This window comes from Anopheles gambiae, chromosome 3 (assembly GCF_943734735.2).
Source record: "Anopheles gambiae chromosome 3, idAnoGambNW_F1_1, whole genome shotgun sequence".
Classification (NCBI taxonomy): Eukaryota; Metazoa; Arthropoda; class Insecta; order Diptera; family Culicidae; genus Anopheles; species Anopheles gambiae.
The window spans coordinates 14327796-14347335 of record NC_064602.1 but is presented as its reverse complement, the minus strand read 5'-3'; the positions used below and the strand labels follow the sequence as shown (position 1 = coordinate 14347335).

General features: G+C 40.0%; 1 protein-coding gene across 3 annotated transcripts in view; it reads left to right on the top strand.

Moving 5' to 3' along the window:
- The first annotated feature begins 3268 nt into the window (after nt 1–3268).
- Nucleotides 3269–19540, top strand: part of LOC3291773 (uncharacterized) — a 53415-nt gene continuing 37143 nt past the window's right edge. Inside the window, exons 1-2 of one of the 3 annotated variants that reach the window (XM_061662589.1) lie at nt 3269–3437; nt 4894–5096. The gene's annotated coding sequence lies outside the window, so the exon portion shown is untranslated. Of the gene's footprint in view, nt 3438–4849; nt 5097–19540 lie in introns of all 3 variants that reach the window. The other 2 variants (XM_061662590.1, XM_061662591.1) reach the window with 2 other exon arrangements.

Here is a 19540-nt window from a genome sequence, read left to right as displayed (position 1 = left end):
AAAAACAAAAAGCAGGCTAAGGTGATAATGGTTTGCAAACGTTCATTTGTTAGCGTGAGGTGCGTTGCTCAAGTGTCGTCTGACCGATTGGGAACGTGTGAATGCGTCCGATAAGGGTTTTTTAGAAGCATTGTAGAAATATTTGAGATAGTTTTCATATAAATATATTTAAAAAAAACTAAACACTTTTCATTCGAATGTGATCGCAATCACCGCTCACGTGATGCGAGAACATAACCTTAAATTGTGAATCGATTGGTAAAGAGCTTGTAAATCATCTCAATAATCATTAGTCATAAATCAATCACCATTCCTTACAGCAAGGTAAACGATTTCGCGGGAAAATCCAACGTTTCTATGTGTTTCGCGCGAAGATCACGATCACGAGCGATCACGTATGATGCTGTATGTGATGGTGCTCTGAGAGACGTAAGAGAAAACGCGAGAGCTAGTGAGAGAAAATGAGAGAAAGAGAGAATACACCAGAGAGATAAATCTAACTTGAATATCGAGAGATCGAGCGAAGCATGCTTCGGGGCAGGGTTGGCTGTACAATTTAAATTGCATAATATTGCACTGTGGCGTAGTAATTGGATAACACAGCTGGAAGAAATATGTTTGCACGAAGTTGTATTTTTGTGTATAGCACAAAATACACAAATTGTAAATATAATTGCACATTTGTATGTTTCAGTTTGAAAAAAAAATTTTTTTATAAAGCTAACGGTTCGAGGAGTAACTTTCTTCGGAGAAACGATCGGTAAATGAGCTGAGTAAGATGATTTTTTAAATTTTAATTTAATTTAATTTAATTTAATAAGGTACGTAAACCTTATCCCATTCTTTGAACAGTAAATATGTCAATATATTCATAAGCTGGTTCTGGACCGAGTCTTGCAGTGTTCAAGTTGGCACGGAAACTCTCAGCTAGTTTCCATAATACGAAATAAGAAAGACAACGTGTTAGTTTGAAGATGTTAAAGGTATATCAAGAGAAAAAAAAGTTGCATCCGATCATACAACAGACCGAACCAAACCAATATTTCAGATTCACTATTTTTTTGTGTAGAAAAAAAGCTTCTGAAAATGAAAGTGACTTTGACCTTAATGGATACAATTGGCCGCGTTCTCACACGGCATATTCTATTCTGGTAGAAAATGTCTGTCGAACACACTTTTTGGGGAAGTCTAGCAGCCTGTGGCGAATCTCGAATTCGGGCAATCCAAGCTATCCTTCGCTGGATAGATAACAACAATATTTGCTTCCAATCTTTTGACAGGCCGAGAGAAATTTCATGTTTTTTCGTATTTAAACATTAGCTTTCGATTGCTTTCAAGTTCTAAATGTTCTAATGGTTGTATATTGTGCATTTCTTACAACAAGAACCCGTGTTTTAAGAATTATTTTGTTGAATTAGGATAATTGTATGCAGGGAAGATCTGTGGTGTGTGAATTATTTGAATTATTTTGTTGAATTAGGCTAATTGTATGCAGCGAAGATTCGTGGTGTGTGATCGAAAAAATATTGGCAAATCTTTTTTTGACACTTGTTTCAGATGGAAAGAGAAAGATTCGCGAAGAAAGATATGGCTTGTGAGAACGTACCTATTGAGATAGAACTTTTAGTCGAAACGCACATGATGCGAGTGTGTGGCTGCCAGTGGCGGATCTAACGATAGGCGGACTAGGCAGTCGCCTGGGGCCCCGCCGAGTTAGGGGCCCCGTAGATCGCAATTCTATAGTATGCCGTATACATTTATACACTGGTGGCTGCTTTAAGTGATCCGAAAAGGGAGCTTATTTACTCGAGAGTTTCAAGACATAATTTAATATTGAAATACAATGTATCGTTAAAATATTCTTCTATTCTTGAACTGCTCACGAAAGAACAAGTTGAAATGACATGCCCCGATCAAGAGTTATTCTCGAAAGGGGGAAGTGCCTATCGGAATCGATTCCGACTCGTGGGCGCGTGCGCTAGGTCGGAGATTGAATCACCGACAAACCGACGTGACACTTCGAACAAAATGAGCTTCAAAAGTTGTCTCCTGATTTCAAATGAAAATACGTTAAACACTAGCGCCATCTCTATAATGATTCGCTTACTACACTGACACAGAGAAGAACTGCTAAATCTTTTTGTTTTTCTTCGCAAATTCCAATGCATATTGTTTTATGTACTTCTCACATCTTTTGCATTGATTTGGAAACTTATAAAATGATTTTCCTGGGTGTTTTGTCCAAAAATTCTCACAAAATCTTGCCTCACACTTCCTTCTCAATTTGTATTTAGAAAAGTTGTTTACATCGAAGCAGCAGTGAACAGAGCTTACTTTGACAGAAGTGATCGCCCCACTGGTAAATGACAGTACTTTCGTGTGGGACACTTTTGTAACGCCAGTTTCTCGTCGGTTTGTCGGTGATTGAATCATGCTCGACCCGTGGGTGCATAGAGTTCGGGTCACAAGACACGTCTCCGGCTCACTTATGCAGGTCTCTGCGGGACAATATGCACGTACTGGAAACGTTAACAAGTTCGTCCTAATACCTAGTGTGCTTGAAAAATTAACGCTTAATTTTTAAACTCTATGTTTCAACGAAAAAAAAATGCTGTTGAAAAAAAAATAGCATGAATTTAGTAATTCCTTAAGGCCGGGCTACATTGATCGTACTTCGTAGTGTAATTTCAATTTTCACTAGCGCATCTGACGGCGGCGACCGAAGCATTTTGCTAAACAGTTTGGAGCCGCTCCAGAAAATATGTTATTTTTCCATGTTTTTTACTTTAACTGGACTGAAAAAGCTTTGTAATTGATAGATAAACATATTGTGCAAGTATTTCAGCCATTTTCGCATCAAAAAACGATGAAAAAACTACTTAATTTTGAGATCCGGCACGACCATTCCCTCGATGACCAAAAAAGCTTCCACCAGCCGCCGCCAGATGCGCTAGTGAAAATCAAAACTACTCTACGGAGTACGATCAATGTAGCCCGGCCTTTACACCCCAATGCGTACCAAACTATAAATTGGTCAACATTTTACAATGGCAACAAACCCTGTCGACGAACCCTGCAAACCACGACAAACCACGCTTGCTGTGAGCGTTTGGCGCCTCGCTCGCTCCACGGATACGGCCAACTCTACGCACTCTAGCAGGCTGTGATCACGCGGGAGAAGCCTCGCACGGCCGGGAGGGGGGGGGGGGGCTGACTCGCGCACGTATCTTCTCGCCCGGTACGGCGACGCGCGCACACTTCGCTCACACGCTCACCACTTTCTCAGTATTGTTGCGGTGCTCGCAAGGTTCGCAGGTTTGGTGCGGACTGCCTAACGCCCTTTTTTCTGCCCCACACCCCGCCCCCCTCCATCCGGTGCACCTTACCTCGTACAGCTCACGGTGCTTCCGGCGCCGAGTCGGAGGGCCAAATTTGTTGTAAGTTTGTGTGTTTGGTTTTTTTTTTTCGTAATACCACAACAGAACGAGTGTGATTTAGTTTTTGCACTAACGCAAAATACACCGCGTGACCGACCAGCCTCCCTCTCCGTGCGGTGATGATGTGACGCGTCACGATGAGAAAAAAAACAACAACGTTTGATAAGTGGGCATCGATACGGATTGATAAAGTTGAGGAAGCAAACACACGCACACAGAAGTGTTAGTTTGTCATCTTTTATTCGATTGAGTGTGTATGCGTGTGATGCGCGGTGTACCAATGTGCCCCGTTCGACTCGTGACAGGTTGAGTTATCAGTTATCAAAGCTCGTAGATAAATTAGGCCCTAGATAGCCACGGTGACGTGTGTACGTGTGAGCAAATGTGTGGGTACTGGTGCCTACGTGATCGATCTATTGCCGCTCCTCTACACCTGCTTGATTTCGGGGTTGATGTTCAAGCGTTGCGTGCGCGCGCGAATGAAGAATACGATCCAAGGTGGCGTTGATACCTTTTCCTCGCATCTTCTCATTCTTTCCCGTTGCTGGCTCCATTATATTATTGTTTCATCCCCCTTTCCTTTCTATCGCACTTTCTCGCCGTGTTGTCATTCGTGTGTCGTGTCCCGTGTCCTGTGCTGGTTTGCCGTGGTGTTTCGGTCAATCCCTCTCTCTCTCTTCGCGCATCGCTTTGCGCGTGGTGACGCGCTCGTGCTCACGTGTGTGTATGCGTTTCTTTGATAAACGACACTCCCCCCCCCCATTCCCCCTTTTCCGACCTTTTCAAACCTCTTTTCCACCCTTCATTCTTCCCACCTCAATACTCCTGTTCGGATACCATTGCAAACGAGGAGGAGCCCTCGAGTGTCTTCGACGAGCGAGTGTGTTTGCTTCAAAAGGCAACGTCTTGTGCGTGGCTGTGTGCGTTTTGTTTTTGGGTGTTGTTTTTGTTTGGCTGGAACCGATCGGGTTCCGAGACGACGAGGCATAAAATACAGCCTCCACCAAAAATGTTTGTGGCCATTCGGTTGCTCGCCGGCACTAAAGCGCGACAAGGTGACGTGACGTGGTGGTGGTACGCCGCCAAAAGTGCGAGTGTTGAATAGAGGTGGAATGCTGTGATGAAGGGAAGAAAACAAAAAAAAAAACACCGTTCGTATTGGGATGGATTTACCAACCGCAAAACGCGGAACTCTGTTGAGAATGTCTTTCGGAAGTGAGTTTGCCGAGCGTGTTCGGAATGGTGATGCGTAAAACGAGTTTCTGCCCCAAACTGAGGCGACAACGACGACCGAACGCAAATGAAAACGTGTGTAAATTGTCTGGAGTTTGTTTTTTTTTTCCACGATCGTGCGTGATCAATTGATCGTTGTTTGATATTGATATCGTAATATGTTGTGCTGACGAAAATAGGATCTAATTGTTCATTCGTTTGTTTTGGTTTGGTGAACATATAGCCCCGAACAGTGATGTATGTGTTTTTTCTTCTATCGTGAACACCAACGGCTGGGGTGATCGAGCGAGCAGTTTGACCAAGATCGTCCACCTGACACTGACCCTTACGCATCTGTGTACGGCGTGTTTGCCTTCGTGTCAGCGACGCACCTGTTCCGATACTACGCGCAGTTATTCCAAGGAGGACATCTAACAGCGGAATAAGGTAAGAAAAATGTGCAGCATTTTCTCCCTGTATGGTGAAACGAGTGCAACGTGCAACGAGAAATTGCCTTACACATGCGTGTATCGTACAACCCGTTTATAGCATTCTAAATATTTGGGCTGTTTTATGAGGCGATTTATAACGATTGTGCTGAACATAAATGCTCTAAACAAGGGTATGGACATTTAGAGATTTGCCAGTATTGGAAATGGATAAAAATGTAGTCCATCTTGTATAAGAAAATGATTTTTTTCTTCAAATTTGATTGTCAGTAAAAATCGTTAATTACTTTATGAGCCTATAAAGATGTAATTTAAGCCTATTAGCCTATAAATCAATTTTCCAGGGTTTTCCAGGGGTTCTCTCTTAGTTGTGGGACACTTCCTTGACTCTTTCCTATAGGAAGTGAGCTTCAATGGCTATTCTAATTGGACTCTATGGCACCCTTTTTGGACAAGCTTCTTGGACATTCCTATAGGATTTGTCCAACAAGGATGTTATAGAGTCCAATTCCCATTACATTAAGTTGATTTCACGTTAGAAAGAGTTCATTAAGTGTCCCACAGCTATGAGAATTTCTGGAAACCCCTGTAACAGACGTACATGTTTCTACCAGTTGAAGTACTATCGCGAAATAGTTATCAATAATCAATTTCTACGTATCTGAGGCAGTTGGGTGCAGAAAGTTAGTTAGCTAACTTAAGTAGATTCATAGATTTGAGTTGTTTTCTGTAAAAAAGAAAAAAAAGGTAATTTTTTAAAAAATAAGCACAAGAATATGTCTGCGGTGTTGTTGTAACGTAATTTATGGATAGTCCCGGATATCTCGTTCCGAATCAGAATAATAACTCATTTTGTTAAGGAAAGGAAACGAACTAAGAAACTAAGAAGAAAACAAAAGGTTTTGCATATGTTTTTAATAATGACAAAGCAGCTTATTTACAAAGAAACAAGAAAGTGTACCCTTTTTCTCATATTCTAAGACACCTTGCAATGCAATCCTACGCCTAAGTCAACAACCGTCCGTGGTAATACAGGGTTTCCCACGATTTATTGGTCAGTTCCCATGATTTTTTGGTGAATTCCCACGAATTTTTGGTCGTATCCCATGGATTTTTAGTTCGTTCCCATAATTTATTGGTATTTTCCGAATGGATATCAATACAATTGGACTAAAAAAATCTGGGAAACGGCCAAAAAATCGTGGGAACGCACTAAAAAAATATGGGAACCAACCAAAAATTGATGAGATCCAACCAATAAATGGTGGGAAACCCTGTAAGTCTGTCACACATTCGAGCATGATTATGTTTATCTCGCTGTCAGATAGTTGTTTTGTGTGTTTGTGTGTGTGTGTGTGTGTGTGTGTGTGTGTGTGTGTGTGTGTGTGTGTGTGTGTGTGTGTGTGTGTGTGTGTGTGTGTGTGTGTGCGCGCGCGCTTTGAACCGGTCCTTGTATTAGGTCGACTACTTGCCAGATTGTAGGACGCTATACGAGGACTGTCAACAAACGAAGCGAGTACGCTTTGTGTCGTGTATCTTGTTAACAGCGTTTTAATAATGTTCAGGAATTAGACGCAAAACAATGGATAGGCTTAGGTCGTAAAGCCTTCACTCTGCTATCTACGATCGTGCAGTTGGATCTGCTGGTAGAGATCATCTCCAGGAAGAACGAGAGACTAAAATAAACCAGCAGATAAGCCCCACGAGCGAATTAAAGGGATTGCGTGTGTGCAATTTATGCTCGCCTGCGATCGATCCTCACAGCTGATCGATTGCGTCAGCGTTCGGCAGCAATAAAAAAAACGGCATCGTGCAAAGCGAAGCAAAGGCGGCAAACATAACCCATCAACACCATCGGTAGGTCAATCGAAAAAGCTCACACTACCACCACCACTAACACCACGATGAGTTGCGATGAGTCGCGTCAAACACCACGTGATTGATAAAGACGGGCAGAAGAGGCGCACCTTGCCGTGTGGTTTGGTTGGTTTGGCATTTATTCCCCCGTTTTGGATGCATTTGCTGTTGCCGTAATGGAGGTTGCCCGCATAAGTGTGATTACGATTCGAGGGCAATCGATGCAAAAAAAAGGGAAATTACAAGATGTTTAGAAAAAAAACCCCGCTTGTAGTTGGAAGAATAACTGCTCACTTACCTTGTTTTTTTGCGAGGTGCAACTCGTTTCGTTGTTGCTCTCGTTTCTTCGTTTTTTTCACTCCCTCTTGCTGTTAATGCGTCTATCGTTCGGCGTGGGGGGCAGTACGGTTGCGTATTTAATCGGTTGAAGATTCACAACATGTTTCCGTACGCTCGCAATGTAACGCAATGATGCAACGTAAAAGGTGCATTACCTGCATTGCAACCTGTGTGTGGATGGTCGAGCTAGAGTGCCGTAGAGCGTGCAATTAATGTAAAGAATGACAAAGAACAATGCTATGCCTGCGGCAGCTCATTGCGCACAGCTGAATGGTGATAGTGAGAACAAATTATTTTTAGTGTCTAGAATGTGACGAAATGTATCGTCACAACGCGTGCAGCGATGGGTTGTGCTGCTGTGTAACAATAGTGTTGAAGAGGAGCAAAGAACAAAACACAACAACAGAAGGCACTAGATCGTGCCAAAGCTGACCGACTTGACTGGCTGAGTCATGTGGTCTGTTCATTCATCCGTAATGGTATAATATATTAGTCACCACGATCAGTTCCCGCTGTATGCAGGGCAGCACTGCACTGCTTAGAAGATGTGTGTTTGATTTGTAGCTTGAAATTGTTGTGTTTTTTTATTAGAAATTCCGACTGCACATTGTAATTATGAGTCTAATGTAGTCCAAACAACAATGAGCGATATATTCCAGTTACATTCCAGGATTTTGACATTTATTCAATGGATTTTTAATATTTACTTAAGGTATTGAGTTGGCTAGAAGCTTCCTGTTGGTAATATCAAAGGTATTTTGTTTATTTTTATTTTAAATTCAGTATAAAAACTGTTGATTTGTTCACAGATAACATACTTAACCATGATGTTCTATGAATTCCTAAACACTGAAACTGATAGCAAGTTTACAAATATTTATATTAAGGTGGCCCAGGACCAGTGTTGTTAACTGTTGACATTTTTCATGACAGTCACCGTAAACAGCCGGTCAAAATAATTTTTGGCTGATGACATTCAATGCTTCCACGACACGACTGTCATTAAACGAAATTCATTCGTGTCGCTACCGTCAGGGCTGATGCAATGACATGAAATGTAAACAATGTAGTCTGAATGTCATTTGACATTTTTTGAACAACACAAATCGATACGATCGGAGGATTATGAAGTGTATCGTCGCTGAATTCTAGTGAAATAGCAAAAACTAGTGAAATGAAAGCCTTTGCACCGCACGCTCTGTTGTAGTTTGACATGAATACGGCCGTTTGCAATACGACACAGTTCACGATTCATACAGGTTGGCGAATGTCAAATGAATGTATCTTGAAAATGTCTTCATGTCAAATGACATTTTTTGACGGGAATGTCAAATGACAGAGAGAGATGGGAATGGGAAGCTTCAAATCGAATGAATGTTTACAATTTTATGTCGATGAACGTCACCGTTCGCAACACTGCCCAGGACACATCAAAAGGGAGTTGTAAGACTTAAGGTATAGAATATAATTTCGCATTGGATTTACATTTATGTTATTTCTATCCCTTTTGCCAACAACCTTTTTCCAATAGAGGTCCTGTAAATACTGAGAGACGTTTAGAACTGAAAAGTCAATAACTTATCAACTTCTATGTGGTGTAATGTCCCTACTATTGATGGGCAAAACGGCTCCGACAGACCCCAGACCATTTCAGAGTAGGCTCAGGAGCTCCGGACTAATAGCTCAATAGAGACTGCATTGTATGATAGCGTATTAAAAAACAAATCTATCTTCTCGCAAGTGTGGAAGCTAACACGATGTGATTGCAGTATTGACCTGCATGACGTTGTGTAGCATTCATTTGTTTCGTCTCATTTATAAAATTTCGCCCTCATGAGATCATCCGTTCTCAAGACAATGCAACTGTATAGGTTGATAACAATATTGAAAACATATCGATTTGTGTATAATTTCCCTTAGACATGATTTACTCGTCTATTCACCGACCAATTTGGACGTCCGACTCCTCAAATGGAAGGTCGTTAGGCTGCCGATACATTAGAACGTCGATTATCCGGGCAGCTCGGGACCGGGCGGATGCCGGTTAATCAATTTCCACGGATAATGGTTCAAAAAATGTCAAATTTATATAAAATTTTGAAATTTACTGGTTTTACTAAAAAATCACCTTAAATCAATCAATTGATCACTTATAGAATAGTTTTTGAATCAATAACAATAGATTTAACAATTGTTTTTCATCAAAAATGAAATTAAAAAATATCACTAGACTCTAGATAGCTCCACAACACATGTTTTTAAAAAGCTGATCATCGCAGAAAACGTTCGCCACGATTGGCCAATTGTCAAATTCATGCGCACGGTTAAGCCGCCCGCCGGTTAATCCGTCCCCGGATAATCGACGTTCTACTGTAGTATATTTTAGTGCCCGTACGGTTTCGGACACTACAGGACATGCCGGCATGTACAAGCTTTTGCGACTTATTCAGTATCTCACAGCCTGAAAGTCAGTCCTAGTTAAGTTGACGACTGTACCGCGGGATCGCCCTAAGCCCCTAATAACATTTACAGGGGGACATCGTTTATACGGGTACCTTTTATCCGGCTTTTCGTATATCCGTGTTGTTGAGTAATGACAGCTCAATTCAAAATTCACATTTTAATACCGTTATCAGAGAACATTATTATAATAAAAATGTCTAAAATTCAAGTCAAATTTCGAATATTTTCATTGCACAAACAAGAAGTTCTTAACACTTTGACCGCCGGCCTGACGTCACAGTTTTTGAGTGAGCACGTAGCGCATGGCAAGAGAGCGATGAGAGCGAAAGTTTCTCGTGCGATTGTTATCACTCTTTTGTTTCATTGCGATAAGCGGAGTAGCACATGTCGTTCTCGTTCTCTCTTTCCTACCTCATTCGTTCTCAAGAGAATCACTGAGCGTCAGATGCAAACCTGAACGGTGAGCAAAACCGTCATGCGAATTTATATGACACGGCGCTTAAAGTGTTAAAAAAATGACTAGGTTTTACTGAAACTTAATTTAATTTAAAAAATAGTTAGTAATTTCTGATAAAATGGGCTCACAAATAGACTTGGGCTCATTATCCGTGTTATTCGAGTATAACGGCCGAGGCAGAGTCCCTATGAGCCTGGATAAAAGGCGCTCCGCTGTATGTTGAAATTTAAACAGATTGATCCTATATGAAGATGTGTTACAAACTATTTTAAGACAAATCCAAGGATTCTATAGAACTTCAAAACCATAGGGTTTAAGTTGGAATGTGTTTGCAGGGGTTGTTATTTTATTTCAAGACAGCCTTCAAGATATGAGAAATGGTGTTCAATGTCGCAAATATTCCACAAAATTATTACTGTTTTAAACAAAGGTCCTGCAAAGATGTAATGTTATGCTCATTATTGTTTACATTCACTGTTAGTACTCTAAAACGAAATACAAATGAACTAAACAATACATTCTAGTTACACAAATTGACATTTACAAGTTTACAACAAATGTGTCAACAAATTCCTCGCACAATACGACCACGCTTAATGATTTATTTTAAAACGAATTGCACACTAACGCATGCTGGTCCATTGGATACGTGTGCGGTTGCAAAAGTACAGCACCGCTCCAATAATGAGGATAGAGGGAAAGAGTGTTATTATCATTAGCCTACCATCAGTTGAACACTGAAAACTCCCGCTCGACAGGAATTTAATCCTCAAATTCCCTTTCTGCCACTATTTGCAAACCGCTAAGCTTTTCGTTTCTCCACCCTCCCGTCGGCCTCAGAAGCTCTAGCTAGATGAAAACGGGAGAAGTTTTGCCAAGGTGCACACACCCAGTGCTAAATACAGCCAGCATAATCAACCGTGTGGCCGCTTGTCATCGGTAACCGCACAACCGTCATCGTTACAATGGTAACCACTACCACCAGCATTGGGGTGAGCCATGCTTCGGCCCATTTAGCTGCAACCACCGGATTCAGGCTAGCCTGGAATTCCCAGTGCTCGTGTGTGCTTCTTGTCTGTGTGTGTGTTTGGGCTCAATTCGATGCGTTAATGTTGGTGGTTGGCGATGTGAAATCCAACCCAATGCCGCCCGCACACCCGCTAGAAACCCGTTCGAAATCACAAAATTTATAAATAATTACACAATTATTTCCAGCCGTGGTGGGGATAGTGCAGACAGCGGGTGGGATTGAGAGGTGTTTGGCGAACCGGACTGAACGCAGGGACAGTTGGTGTGATGATGAGCTAATGATGCATTGCAGGGGACTGTATGCTGCAGTCAGGGACACGGTGATGGGTTTGATAATGCACACTCGATTTAGGTGATTGCTGGACAGGGTGGTAGAAAAAACATGCAACGGAGAGCGAGTGTGTCTCTGTTAAATTAGAGAGGATGGTAGGGTCATTATATGTGAAAGAAGAAAAAAAAAAACGATGGAAAATGGTTGCGGTTTTTGCAGAATAAATTGTCCGCGATGCCGTTGTCATACTGAGGAAAATTTTCAATGTGACAGCAAAGGGCGACCATATTTTTATGATGTAGCTTTTTGCTCTCCACGTATAGAAAGACCATATCAAAATAATGCAAAAACAAGAAATACAAGGCTGAAGCATTGTCTGTATTAAAGTACGATGTTTTAATACAACAACAACAAAAAACATTGTCATTTAGCGTGACCTTTTTGTAGGATTTACTGACACTTTTGTTCATTTTTGTTGACACATATTTTAGATCCTCTTCCACACTTCGTCATTGTGAAACTCCTCATGGAGAGATTTCTGAGGATTCAATTTGTTATGTACAATGAGTCTTGAATCCATGTTCTTGTGTAGCATTATAGAGGTTTTGAACCTCATGGGTCTCTTTCGCCTCTTTTGAATCCATGTGTATACATGTGTTTCGACTAGTGTTTGGTTTCATGAATCTTTCGTTGAGATTCATTCATATGAATCTTCAGTGATGAGTGATTCGAATCGCGAGTCGATTCTTCAAAGATTCATGAATCTTCAAAGTTTCATGATTCTCTAAATATTAATGATTCTCTAAATACTCATGATTCTCTAAATATTCATGTATCTCCAAAGATTCACGAATCTCTTAATATTCATCAATCTATAATCCATTAAAATTCATATATCTCTTGGGATTCATGATGCTTTAGAGATGTATGATCTCCAAAATATTGAATTTCTCCAATCTCACCTACAACTTGCCCGTTGTCTATTCAACTGTGTGGTACTTTCCAAGAACTTTCAAAAGCATGTAAAGGCTGGCACGACCACGTAGGTTATTACGCCAAAAAGAAGAATAATAAATAGCTCAAGCTTCTTGAATTTTAGAGACTTATTAATCCTTAAAGTTTCATGAATCTCTAGAGATTCGTCAATCTTTCTAGATATAAGAAACTTTTGAGATTCATGAATATTTTGAGATTAATAAATCTTTCGTGATTCATGAAACTTTCGAGATTCATGAATCTTTGCAATCGGGACTCAGATTCATTGAATCATTCCAAAGATTCATCTGAATCTTAATTACCCAACACTAATTTATCTGAATCTTTATCTGAATCTTAATTACCCAAAACTAGTTTCGACAGGACAATTACTTAAACGAAGTGTAAAAACCTTTTTTTATTAAATATACGACCTCACAATTGTTTTCTCTACTTATCAATAAAACAAAATCAAAATGAAACAGCATTCACATTAAATGTACACATAATAGTACAATGTATTGCACACGTAAATAAATCTTGAACCTAATATACATAAAAACAGATAAGCAAATTAGCTGACAATTGTATTGAAAAGAGCTAAGACAAGGCAACCCATAAACCCTGCACCTTCACTATGACGCATCTAATATGTCCAAGAAACGGTAATGTATCCGAACCGAAACGGTACGTACGTCACAAACAAGAATTGTAATTGGTTTTCATTATAACCAATTCCATTTCCAACCATTTTGCATCCCGCACAGCAGAGTCTCGTGCCTCGGTATTCTAATCGGAAAACAGCTGAGAGAAATCTTAATTTATCTTAATTGAACCTTCGTGCTATGGAGCAAAACAGGCAAAAATCCACCCACCACCGTACTCACGCTCCAAGTATTCGGTTTTGCGGTAAAATAAAAAAAAGCTTCCAACTCCGATTGACATCAATCGGGGGTACCAACCGTGGAACGTGTCCGGCAACGTGCTGGCAGTGTCTCAGAAATACTCCCCAGATTCATTGACCGGAATTGGATTTGCATACGTTTGCCCGGTTACTTCTGTGCGCGGTTTTGCTGCCGCTGCTGCTGCTGCGTGAGGAAATTTAAACATTTCCACCCTTCTTCTCCCTCCTCAGTGTGTCAGTGGATTTGGTTTCGACGCTCCCCTCGCGTTCAGTTCAGAAGAACAATCTGATGGTGTAGTTGCAATATTGCATGCCTGAAGCAATTAGAGCACAAGTGGAACCGTACCGGCGACATGGATGGGGGGATGGGTTTAAATTTCAAACCACATGGGCTGTACACTGGTTGGTTGGGTTTACTGTTTGGGTGTGTAACGTAATCTGCGTTAGAGGTTAAGTTTTGCGCTTTTGGGAAGCTCCGTTTCGCAAGGAAGGTGTGACCTTGGTGCGTTTCGTACTGTGAAGTGTCTTGACAGGGAAGCCATGCTGTAGGTAGGTCACTCCAAGAGGGGTTTGTTTAGGAGGGGGAGATAAGATTGCACTTAACCAGGTGTTGATTCCTACTTACTCTATTGGCCTTACCATAGTTTTCAAAGCGCTACTTGTTGTTATTTGCTGATCGTTTGCACAACGATTGATGGGACGATGTTTAAGCTATTTAAAAGCTTAACTGTTTTTGTATTTGAGTTTAAGAATTTTTGGATTTTTATCTATATTATACGCTTAAAATTACCATTGTGATACAACACACAAAAAAATAGCTGAATTTTCCAGTAATTGTCTAATGAACAGGCTTAAGAAATCCTGAACAATTTGAAGCAATGATCCCTCATTTAACCAAAAAGGTGGAGATGTCTGACACCTATGAATGGAACCATTTTACTTTGAAAACACTTTGCACAAGATTTAAAACCATAACGTATATAATTGAATACGTATAAATGAAGTGTAATGTATGATCTAGTGTAAAATACCATTTTTTATAAAAATTTCAAAAAAATTCTATAGGAAATAGTGAAATTTCAATAAGAATTGTAATCAAGCAAATCGTGTTGGGATTGTTTTTTCTGATATTTTAGTATCTCATTATCCTGAATACACTACATAAGCTCTGCTCTGATGCCTTGATCATGAGTTTTGAAGGTTTAGATCCGATGGATATGGTTCAGAAAAAATAGGAAATTAGAATCACGTATTCACATCTTTAGGATGTAAAACTAGGACGGTCCCGTAGTACAGTTGTCAACTCTAACGACTCAATAACATGCCCGTCGTGGGTTCAAGCCCAGAATGGATCGTTCCCCCCCTCGTAGCAAGGATTGGCTATTTGGCTGTGTTGGTACTGTATAAAGTCTTGAAAGCCTGTATAGGCCGGCATGTCCACGTAGGACGTTTGCGCCAAATAGAAGAAGGATGAAAAACTGGTAGATATATGTAGAACAGAGAACATCACAAACAGTACAAACATTTTAAATGCCATGATATGAAGTACAGCGGGTTGAAAAAACTACCTCTCTGATTGATGTTTTGATGCTAATGGAAGTTGAGTTACAACTGATGAGTCTATTAAATGTAATGATTTGAAAAGTATTTTCATAGATATTGCAACAAAAACTATGATATAGACACTGCAAAGACATAGACTTCACTATCTGGAAAGTGAAAATGTAAGTGCATATACACTACATCTTGTAACCGCTTGCTTGTTTGTACAACGTTTACAATATATAATTTAATTTAGAATTCATTGGTTGTTGTAGATTCAAAACATTACTGTCGCCTTAGTCCTTGGACGTCACTTTGAAGCACCGGCTCGGATGCTGTCGACGCCGTTGGAAGCCCATTCGCAGTGCGACATCAAGCAATTAGCACATTGCAACCTCTACTCCTCGCGAGAAAAACAAGCCCGTTCCGATGCCGTCTGTCTGCTCCAACGTCTTGATCGCAATGCTGTTTGTGTTTGTGAGTGTGTGTGTATCTAGTTGTTACCCATTTTCCACCATGTGACGACGGTCACCACCCTGACCATGATCGTCACGAATGGTTGAACACTAAACGGGGCAGTTGGTTGTTTGTGGCCACCGTTGACGGTGTCTCTCCGCCCCTCCCGGGGGTGGAGAAATTAATCAATCGCTTTAAATCATCACACGAGTTGTGAGCAAGGGGAAAGCGTGATGGGATGGGATGGAGCGCTGGAGAGCAACACGGTTGTCTAATTTATGAAACAATGGCCCTGACGGGTAGTTGACGTGTACCTAAAGAGCGTGTACGGTGATTGTTTTTTTATGTTGCGTCTATTGCTTGCAGTATGTTGTGTATGGAATGGGATTTTTGAATTGAAACACATACCACAAACACAGTGGTGTAAGATTGTACTATGTGAAGGTAAATTGAATGTCACTACTAAACGGTATGACCTTCTAGGTCATTTAATGCTGTCGGTTTATTTGCTACGTATAGTTATTGTTTAAAAAATCCATTTAAATCTCTTTTATTTTAATTTATTTGCTATATATTAATATATTTATTTAAAAAAAATTGTATATTTTAATTTATTTACACTTGTTTTCGACGAGATGCTGAAAAAAAAAACAACACCCCGATGATACTTTGCAGTGAGAGGGATGTTGGAAAAGCCAGCACCACATCGATTCAAATGCATCCAACCGTTAAATTGCTTCCCCGTCGATGCAACACCGCCACCAACCAACCGCGCTGGACGATGGCTGGGCGGATGATCATGACTTATGGTGGTGTAAAATTAATTTGACACCCTTCGCGTACACGGCCGCCATATCAATCGGGGCAGGGGGGTGGGGAGGGTCTCGTGGTGATGGTAAAAATTGCTGATTTGTGCAAATTATTCACGCGTATCGTTTTGCGCTAAATATTACAAACAAAAACTCCCTTTCGGGGAGTGTGAGAGATTCATAATTTCATCTCAATCAAGGCCGGCCAAAGGCTGTCTGTTTGTCGGTGGATTGCCCTTATCGTAAATGATGTTGAGCTTGTTTGGCGAGCAGGCAGTAGAGGATCAGAGTTTGCAGTGTAAGGGGGGGAGGGATTTGGATTTGCGAAAAGAATTGCATGATTTACGGTGCAGCGAGCAAAATCAGGCGTTAATTATAAGCTCATTTTCCGTTGTAACATTTTATTTATTTTATTGGCTTTGCTACACATTCTCGCCCCCCCTCCCCCTCCCTACGATCATTATGGGTGTATTGTTTGAGCTTTGTTAATTAAATCAAAGTACCGTCCGAATGAACATGTTCTTTTTGAATTAATGTGTCGGGGGTGGAATGAATCTTTTTTGTTTCAACTCCAAGCACATGCATAGAATGGTAATCGGCACATAATTCGATTGGTTGATTGCTCCATTTCATAAATGCAGTGCAACATCCAATTTGTATTGTTTATTTTTTTTATTAACTCATACATAAAATCAAACCAACCGTAAACTATGCACTGTCCTTACAGACAGCTTCCTATTTAGCACTGTTTTTTTCATGCTCCCCAATTGTTTATCTTGCACTTGCAGCATGCAGTTCGTGCGTAAGTTAGTGCGGTCAGCATATATTTGTCACCTTGACAACGGTTGATTGGTTCCATACGCGTAAAGCATGCACAAGGGGCAGTGTGTGTGTGCAAACTGTGGGACAATGTGCACCTTTTGATTTGCATTATCATTGCACGTTTAATGGCCTTACATGTTTGTTTCTCCCCTATTGTGATCTCCACGTTGAATTGATAAAGGTGTGACTGGTGTAAGCAACGTTTTCACCCAAACCTGCTTTCCATTGAATAGTTTGTGTCGATTGAATCGAATGCATTACAAGTCAAATGAAGCTGAATTGGATTTTAATTATTTACAGTTCATTCATAGCGTGCGACTGTTTTTTTTTCTCATTTGGAGCGATGGATCCTTTTTTTCGTACAAAAAAATTGATTGCTCATAAAATTGGGAATCGATTTTTAATAGTATGTTTTCTAGATGTACCTTAAAAAATATGTAAAAGTCGCGTGATTCATGCGTTAAAACATGCTTTGTCTTATTAATGAGAGTGTGTAATAAATAATGGCTAAGTAATGGATTGTCACAAATAGTGAGTTTCAGATGTGTAGTCAAAATAGTTATATGGGTTATTGATAACTCAAAATGCTTTCAAACTGCTAATGAATTTACAAGACTTTACAGGTATCATGTAACCGGATACTCATTTCTTACATGTATCTTTTGGGGCTTAGTACACTGCCAGAAATTAAAATAGCACCAACATGTTTTACTCCTTTTTAGCTTATATATGCTTTATCCTTACTCCTTTTTAGCACATTGCTTTAATATGTTCATGGTACATTTATCAAGAATGGGACCCTTCACGATTCTAGTCAGCTTTTTGTTTGAAGTTTGATAGTTGGAGGCTGAAATCGTGTAAACACTCCATACAAAACAACACACAAAACTAGCCTGCGATTTGCAGCTTAGATTATTTCAGCCTCAAAGGTAGAATTAGATTCGAGAACCTGCTCGAAAAATTGGCAAAACAAGATGGTGTTTACATTTATCCCAAGGTACATTAAGGAGATCTGGTGATGGAATCCAGAATCAAAGTGTATGTAGTCCAGGTGGTCTTTTTATAACCAAATTTGAATGTCACTTTTTGACAGGATGGGTGAAACCTTTTGTTTAAACAAGATTTCTGAAGGCTTGACGAGTACACAAAACACTCTTAAAATCTTCATTCAGAAACAGAAACAATATAAATCAGCCATCTAAATTCATACACCTTGGGATAAGCCCACCTGTATATTATACCCACTAAGATAGCTGCTCGAAAACTGCTATACAATACAAACAGCTGACAGGCTGAAATTTCAGCCTACCAACTTAAAACGGAAAGGATCCCAATGCTGGAATATTCCTAAAACCAGGTGTGAAATAAAAATAGCACCAGTAGGAGTTTAAAAAAAATGATCGTAGCATTTCAAACATGTATTTAAAATACATAATGAACATGCTTGGGAATGAAAATACATATAATTGATTAAAATACTTAAATTTAACACTAACTAATGGGCAAAACTATAAACTATAGCGAGTGAAACTCGATCTGTTCCAAATGTTCACAAATAAGGGATACTATCTACCAGATAACAATGTTATCTAGCAGATAAGAATGTGAAAGGATGACATGTGTAAGAATTGGTTAATGATTTTAAATTCGTTCATAATAAAAAAAAATGAAAAACTAGGGATTCAATGGATCAGTTAAATTAATTAAATTTTATTTGTTAACAAAATTTGTCTGCAACTGTGGTATGAGAGGATTTTTTAAACGTTTTAAGATACTTACAGGTGACAAAGTGGGATAAGAAATGGGCCAAAAGGACTGACTCGCGCCACCATTATCGGATGCTACCGGTTAAGAAACTAACTGCTAATTTAATCATGTACTGTGATGGGAGCAAATTAACTACACACATAGGTTAGTACATATGATTTAGTAAAGGGGATTGATAGTCTCCTGTTTGGTGTGTAATATCTAATAACTAGATTTGATTTTCACGTTTTACTTCGGTTCATTGATCAACCGATAAAAATGACCCATAAAGATGATAAATTGTATGTTTTATCTGTTGGAATATATTGTTTTTTTCTTCTGTTTTTTTTTTTCAAATTAGAATGCTTTTTTCATACACCACAGCAGATGGGTGTCATTCTGATGCTTGTGAATAAAATTACCCAATACCCACCCAACTCGGTCCGTTCTGATTATGCAGCTTGAATGATAAACATATCAATTTAACTAAACTTCCCGCTCCTTTCGGCCCACGATCCACGGCACACGGTCATTTATCAGGATGGATTAGTAAAACAAAATACAAAAAAAAACAAGAACAGGATTCTCATTTCAAACCGCACTGCAAATACATATGCAATGAGGCGAATCAAAGAAGTGCATTGCACGCGAGCAGCTAAACTATTGATTTCAGCAGCTGCATTATTCCGAAACGCAGAAGGGCGGCTGGAAAAGGGTATAAATGCGCGTGGCAGCATTATCATTTAAGCGGCACAGCGAGAGAGTTGTGCAT